Source organism: Macaca nemestrina, chromosome 1 (assembly GCF_043159975.1).
Source record: "Macaca nemestrina isolate mMacNem1 chromosome 1, mMacNem.hap1, whole genome shotgun sequence".
In the NCBI taxonomy this organism is placed as follows: domain Eukaryota; kingdom Metazoa; phylum Chordata; class Mammalia; order Primates; family Cercopithecidae; genus Macaca; species Macaca nemestrina.
This window is the reverse complement of record NC_092125.1, coordinates 21,789,920-21,796,556: the sequence shown is the minus strand read 5'-3', so window position 1 is coordinate 21,796,556 and position 6,637 is coordinate 21,789,920.

Here is a 6,637-nt window from a genome sequence, read left to right as displayed (position 1 = left end):
TACCACATTTTCTTTATCCAGTCTATCATTAATGGGCACTGGAGTTGGTTCCATGTCTTTGTTATTGTGAATAGTGCTGCAATAAACATACATGTGCATGTATTTTTATAATAGAATAATTTATATTCTATTGCATATATACTCAGTAATGGGATTGCTGGGTTAAATGGTATTTCTGGTTCTAGATCCTTGACAAATTGCCACACTGTCTTTCACAATGGTTGAACTAATTTACATTCCCACCAACAGTGTAAAAGTGTTTCTATTTCTCCACAGCCTCACCAGCATCTGTTGTTTCTTGACTTTTTCATAATTGCCATTCTGACCAGTGTGAGATGGTATCTCATTGTGGTTTTATTTGCATTTCTCCAATGATCAGTGATGTTGAACTTTTTTTATAGTTTGTCAGCCACATAAATGTCTTCTTTTAAGAATGAATGAACTCCCTCTGATCATATCCCATGCCCACTTTTTGATGGGGTTGCTTCTTACTTGTAAATTTGTTTAAGTTCCTTGTAAATTCTGGATATAAGACCTTTGACAGATAGGTAGTTTGCAAAAATTTTCTCCTATTCTATAGGTTGCTTCTTTGCTCTCATGATCGCTTCTTTTACCGTGCAGAAACTCTTTAGTTTAATTAGATCCCATTTGTCAATTATAGCTTTTGTTTCAATTGCTTTTGCAAATTTCATCATAAAATCTTTGCCCATGCCTATGTCCTGAATGCTATTGCCTAGGTTTTCTTCTAGGGTTTTTATGGTTTGGGATTTTACATTTAAGTCTTTAATCCATCTTGAGTTAATTTTTGTATAAGGTGTAAGGAAGGGGCCCAGTTTCAGTTTTCTGCATATGGCTAGCCAGTTTACCCAGCACTATTTATTAAATAGGGAATGCTTTCCCCATTGTTTTTTACCAGTTTGTCAAAGATCAGATTGCTGTAAATGTGTGGTCTTATTTCTGAGGTATCTATTCTGTTCCATTTGTCTATATGCCTGTTTTGGTACTAATACCATGCTGTTTTGTTTACTGTACCTTGTACTATAGTTTGAAGTCAGGTAGTGTAATTCCTCTAGCTTTGTTCTTTTTGCTTAGGACTGTCTTCGCTATGTGGGTTTTTTTGGTTTTTTTTTTTTTTTTTTGGTTCCATATAAATTTTAAAGTAGTTTCTTCGAATTCCGTGAAGAATGTCAATGGTAGTTTCATGGGAATAACATTGAATCTATAAATTACTTTGGGCAGTATGGCCATTTGCATAATTGATTCTTCCTATCTCTGAGGATGGAATGTTTGTTTGTGTCCTCTCTTATTTCCTTGAGCAGTGGTTTGTAGTTAACCTTAAAGAGGTCCTTCAAGTCCTTCGTTAGCTATATTTCTAGGTATTTTATTCTCTTTATAGCAGTTGTGAATGGGAGTTCATTCATGATTTGGCTCTCTGCTTGTCTATTGTTGGCATATAGGAATGCTTGTAATTTTTACACATTGATTTCGGATCCTGAGATGACTCTGCTGAAGTTGCTTATCAGCTTAAGGAGTTTGGGGGCTGAGAAAATGGGGTTTTCTAAATAAATAATCATGTTGTCTGCAAACAGAGACAATTTGACTTCCTCTCTTCCTATTTGAATAGTTTATTTATATTTCTTTCTCTTGCCTAATCTCCCTGGTCAGAACTTCCAATACTATGTTGCATAGGAGTGGTGAGAGAGGGCATCCTTGTCTTGTGCTGGTTTTCAAAGGGAATGCTTCCAGGTTTGCCCATTCAATATGATACTGGCTGTGGGTTTGTCATAAACAGCTCTTATTATTTTGACATATGTTCCATCAATACCTAATTTATTGAGAGCTTTTAACATGAAGGGATATGGAATTTTATTGAAGGCCTTTTCTGTACCTATTGAGATAATCATGTGGTTTTTATCATTGGTTCTGTGTGTGTGATGGATTATGTTTACTGATTTGCATATGTTGAACCAGCCTTACATCCCAGAGATGAAGCTGATTCGATTATGGTGGGTAAGCTTTTTGAAGTGTTGCTGGATTCCATTTGCCAGTATTTTATGGAGGATTTTTGCATTGATGTTCATCAGGGATACTGGCCTGAAGTGTTTTTTTGTTGTTGTGTCTCTGCCAGGTTTTGGTATCAGGATGATGCTAGCCGTATAAAATGAGTTAGCAAGGAGTCCCTCCTTTTCAATTGTTTGGGATAGTTTCTGAAGTCATGGTACCAGCTCCGCTTTGTACCTCTGGTAGAATTTGGCTGTGAACTTGCCTGGTTCTGGGCTTCTTTTGGTTGCTAGGCTCTTTATTACTGCCTCAATTTCAGAACTTTTTATTGGTCTATTCAGGGATTCAACTTCTTCATGGTTTAGTCGTAGGAGGGTGTATTTATCCAGGAGTTTACCCATTTCTTCTAGATTTTCTAGTTTATTTGCACAGAGCTGTTTATAGTATTCTCTGATGGTAGTTTGTATTTCTGTAGGGTCAGTGGTGATATCCTCTTTATCACTTTTTATTGTGTCTATTTGATTCTTCTCCGTTTTCTTCTTTGTCTAGCCAGTGTGCTATCTATTTTGTTAAGTTTTTCAAAAAAACCAGCTCCTGGATTCATTGATTTCTTTGAAGGGTTTTTCATGTCTCTATCTTCTTCAGTTCCACTCTCATCTTAGTTATTTCTTGTCTTCTGCTAGTTTTTGGCTTTGTTTGCTCTTGCTTCTCTAGTTCTTTTGTGATGTTAGGGTGTCAATTTGAGATCTTTCTAACTTTCTGATGTGGGCATTTAGTGCTATAAATTTCCCTTTTAACACTGCTTTAGCTGCACCCCAGAGATTATGGAATGTTGTCTCTTTGTTTTCATTGGTTTCAAAGAACTTCTTGACTTCTACCTTAATTTCATTATTTACCCAAGAGTCACTCAGGAGCAGGTTGTTCAATTTCCATGTAGCTGTGTGGTTTTGAGTGAGTTTCTTAATCTTGAGTTCTAATTTGATTGCACTGTGGTCTGAGAGACTGTTTGTTATGATTTCAGTTCTTTTGCATTTGCTGAAGAGTGTTTTACTTCCAATTAAGTGGTCGATTTTAGAATAAGTGCCATCTGACACTAACAATGTATATTCTGTTGATTTGGGGTGGAGAGTTCTGTAGATATCTACTAGTTCCACTTGATCCTGTGTTGAGTTCAAGTCCTGAATATCCTTGTTAATTTTCTGTCTCATTGATCTATCTAATATTGACAGTGAGGTGTTAATGTCTCCTACTATTGTTATATTGGAGTCTAAGTCTCTCTCTCTCTTTTTTTTTTTTTTTTTTTTTGTGAGACAGAGTCTTGCTCTGTCACTCAGGCTGGAGTGCAATGGCACAATCTCGGTTCACTGCAAGCTCCGCTTCCCGGGTTCATGCCATTCTCCTGCCTCAGCCTCCCAAGTAGCTGGGACTACAGTCACCCACCACCATGCCTGGCTAATTTTTTTGTATTTTTAGTAGAGACAGGGTTTCACCATGTTAGCCAGGACAGTCTCGATCTCCTGACCTCGTGATCCGCCCGCCTCAGCCTCCCAAAGTGCTGAGATCACAGGCGTGAGCCACCGCACCCAGCCCTAAGTCTCTTTTTAGGTCTCTTAAGAACTTGTTTTATGAATCTGGGTGCTCCTGTATCGGGTGCACATATATTTAGGCTAGTTAGCTCTTCTTATTGAATTGATCCCTTTACCATTATGTAATGCCCTTCTTTGTCTTTTTTGATCTTTGTTGGTTTAAAGTCTGTTTTGTCAGAGACTAGGATTGCAACCCATGCTTTTTTCTGCTTTCCATTTGCTTGGAAAATTTTCCTCCATCCCTTTATTTTGAGCCTATGTGTGTCTTTGCACATGATGTGAGTCTCTTGAATATGGCACACAGATGGGTCTTGACTCTTTATCAAATTTGCCAGTCTATGTCTTTTAATTGGGGCATTTAGCCCATTTACATTTAAGGGTAATATTGTTATGTGTGAATATGATCCTATCATCATGATGCTAGCTGGTTATTCTGCACACTAGTGGATGCCTTTTCTTCGTAGTGTCATTGGTCTTTATATTTTCATGTGTTTTGCAGAGTCTTTCTCTCTGGCTGCCCTTAACATTTTTAACATATTTCCCTGCATTTCAGCCTTGGAGAATCTGATGATTATGTGTGTTCGGGTGGGTCTTCTCGTGGAGTATCTTAGTGGCATTCTCTGTATTTCCTCAATTTGAATGTTGTCCTGTCTTGCTAGGTTGGGGAAGTTCTCCTGGATAATATCCTGAAGTGTGTTGATTCTGTTCTCCCTGACTCTTTCAAGTACTCCAATCAGTTGTAGGTTCAGTATTTTTACATAACTCCATATGTCTTGGAGGCTTTGTTCATTCTTTTTTATTCTTTTTTCTCTAACTTTGTCTGCCTGCCTTATTTCAGCAAGATAGTCTTCCATCTATGATATTCTTTCTTCTGCTTGATCGATTGGTTATTGATATTTGTGTATACTTCATGAAGTTCCCATGCTGCATTTTTTCAGCTCCATCAGGTCATTTATGTTCCTCTCTAAACCGTATATTCTAGTTAGCAGCTCCTCTAACCTTTCATCATGGTTCCAGCTTCTTTGCATTGAGTTAGAACATGCTCCTTTACCTCAGCAAAATGTGTTATTATCCATGTTCTGAGGCCTACTTCTGTCAATTCATTCATCTCATTCTCCGTCCAGTTCTGTGCCCTTGCTGGAGAGGTGTTGCGATCATTTTGAGGAGGAGAGGCACTCTGGCCTTTTGGGTTTTCAGCATTTTTTCATTGATTCTTTCTCATCTTCATGCATTTGTCCAGTTTCAATCTTTGAGGCTGCTGACCCTTGGATGAGGTTTTTGTGGGGACTTTTTGTTTTTGTTGATGCTGTCGTTTGTTGATTTCTGTTTGTTTGTTTTTCTTTCAATAGTCAGGTCCCTCTTCTCTAGGGCTGCTGCGGTTTGCTGGGGGTTCACTTCAAGGCCTATTCATCTGGTTAGCTCCCATGCCTGGAGATGTCACTCAAGGAGGCTGGAGAACAGCAAAGCTGGGTGCCCACTCCTTCCTCTGGGATCTCTGACCTTGAGGGGTACCAACTTGATGCCAGTAGGAACATTCCTGTATAGCATATCTGACAATCTCTGTTGTGGGGGGTCTCACTCAGTTGGGTGGCATGGGAAGCAGGACCTGTTTAATGAAGCACTTTGGTGTCCCTTGGTGGAGAGGGTGTGCTGCAGTGGGGTGAAACTCACTTGTCTGGGCTGCCCAGGAGCTCAGGCCCAGGGGGATCAGAGTTCTGTCCCTGAGCCCCTGAATGGAATTGTAGTTCCTGCAGGGAGGCCCTGCAGCCACAGTGTTGGCTACTGCCCCTCCTCCAAGGAGCTCAGTACTATTAGACAGCAGGCAGCTGCAGCAGTAGTGATGACCGCCCCTCCCCCAGAGAATTTGGCAAACTTAGGCCAATTCTAGCAAAGTAGCTGTTGTGATTCTTTGCAGCTCCATGGTTGGGACCCAAGGCCCTGGTGGCATGGGCTCACAAGTAGGATATTCCAATGGATTGCACAGTTTCATGGAAAAGGCATGGTTTCCCAGTCTGGGTGGTATGCTCACTTACCACCTCCCTTGGCTGGGGGTGGGGCTTCCCTGCCACCTGATAGCTACATGTGGCACTGCTCTTCCTTCCTCTTCATGGGTAATGCCAGCTGTCTAGTCAGTCCTAATGACAGTACCTGGACACCTCTGTTGCCAGTGCAGAGTTCACATGCTGTTTTGGATCTTTTTGATGGGAGCTTCCAATCACCACTGCTTCTAGTTGGCCATCTTGGCCCATAGGAGACCAAATATTCTTAAACTTTGATCACCATAAACTTATCTGCCTCTACTTTGATATCCTGGTTAGATTCTTTCACCAGAAGGGAACTCCCAAAGAAAATAACCAATCCAGTTACCCCAGTACATCCATTAATGGTCATAGAGATTTTTACCTTTAAATATGTAAATATCAAAATAATGGAAGCTAAGTTTCTCACTACAAGAGAAGGGAGCTACAATTATGGAAAGGAAGAAAACTGGAATTAATTCCCATAGTACCAAATTAGAATTGGAGGTAAATTCTTGAGGAGCATGCATAGAGATAGATAGATGATAGATAGATAGATAGATAGATAGATAGATAGATAGATAGATAGATAGATAGGGTATCATATATATTACAAATAAATATAGATATAATTGTGGCTATAAATATATACATACACAAACATATAGATACATATTGTGTTATTTTCCTAGGGCTGCTGTACAAATTACCCATATTTGGTGGTTTATAACAACAGAAATGTATTCTCTCACTGTTTGAAGTCCAGAAACCCAAAATTAAGACGTTGGCAGGGTTGATTCCTTCCCTGAGGGAGAAGATCCCATGCCACTCAAGCCTCTAGTGGTAGATAGCACTCCTTTACCCTCTTTGGTGATCTTTGGTTTGTAGCTGCATCCCTTCCATCTTTGCCTCTATCATCACATGGCCTTCTTCTCAATGAGTGTCTGTGGCTCTGTGTCTCCATGTCTTCTTCTGTTTTCCCTTATCAAGATGCCAGTCATTGGATGTGGGGCCCACTCTAATCAAATATGA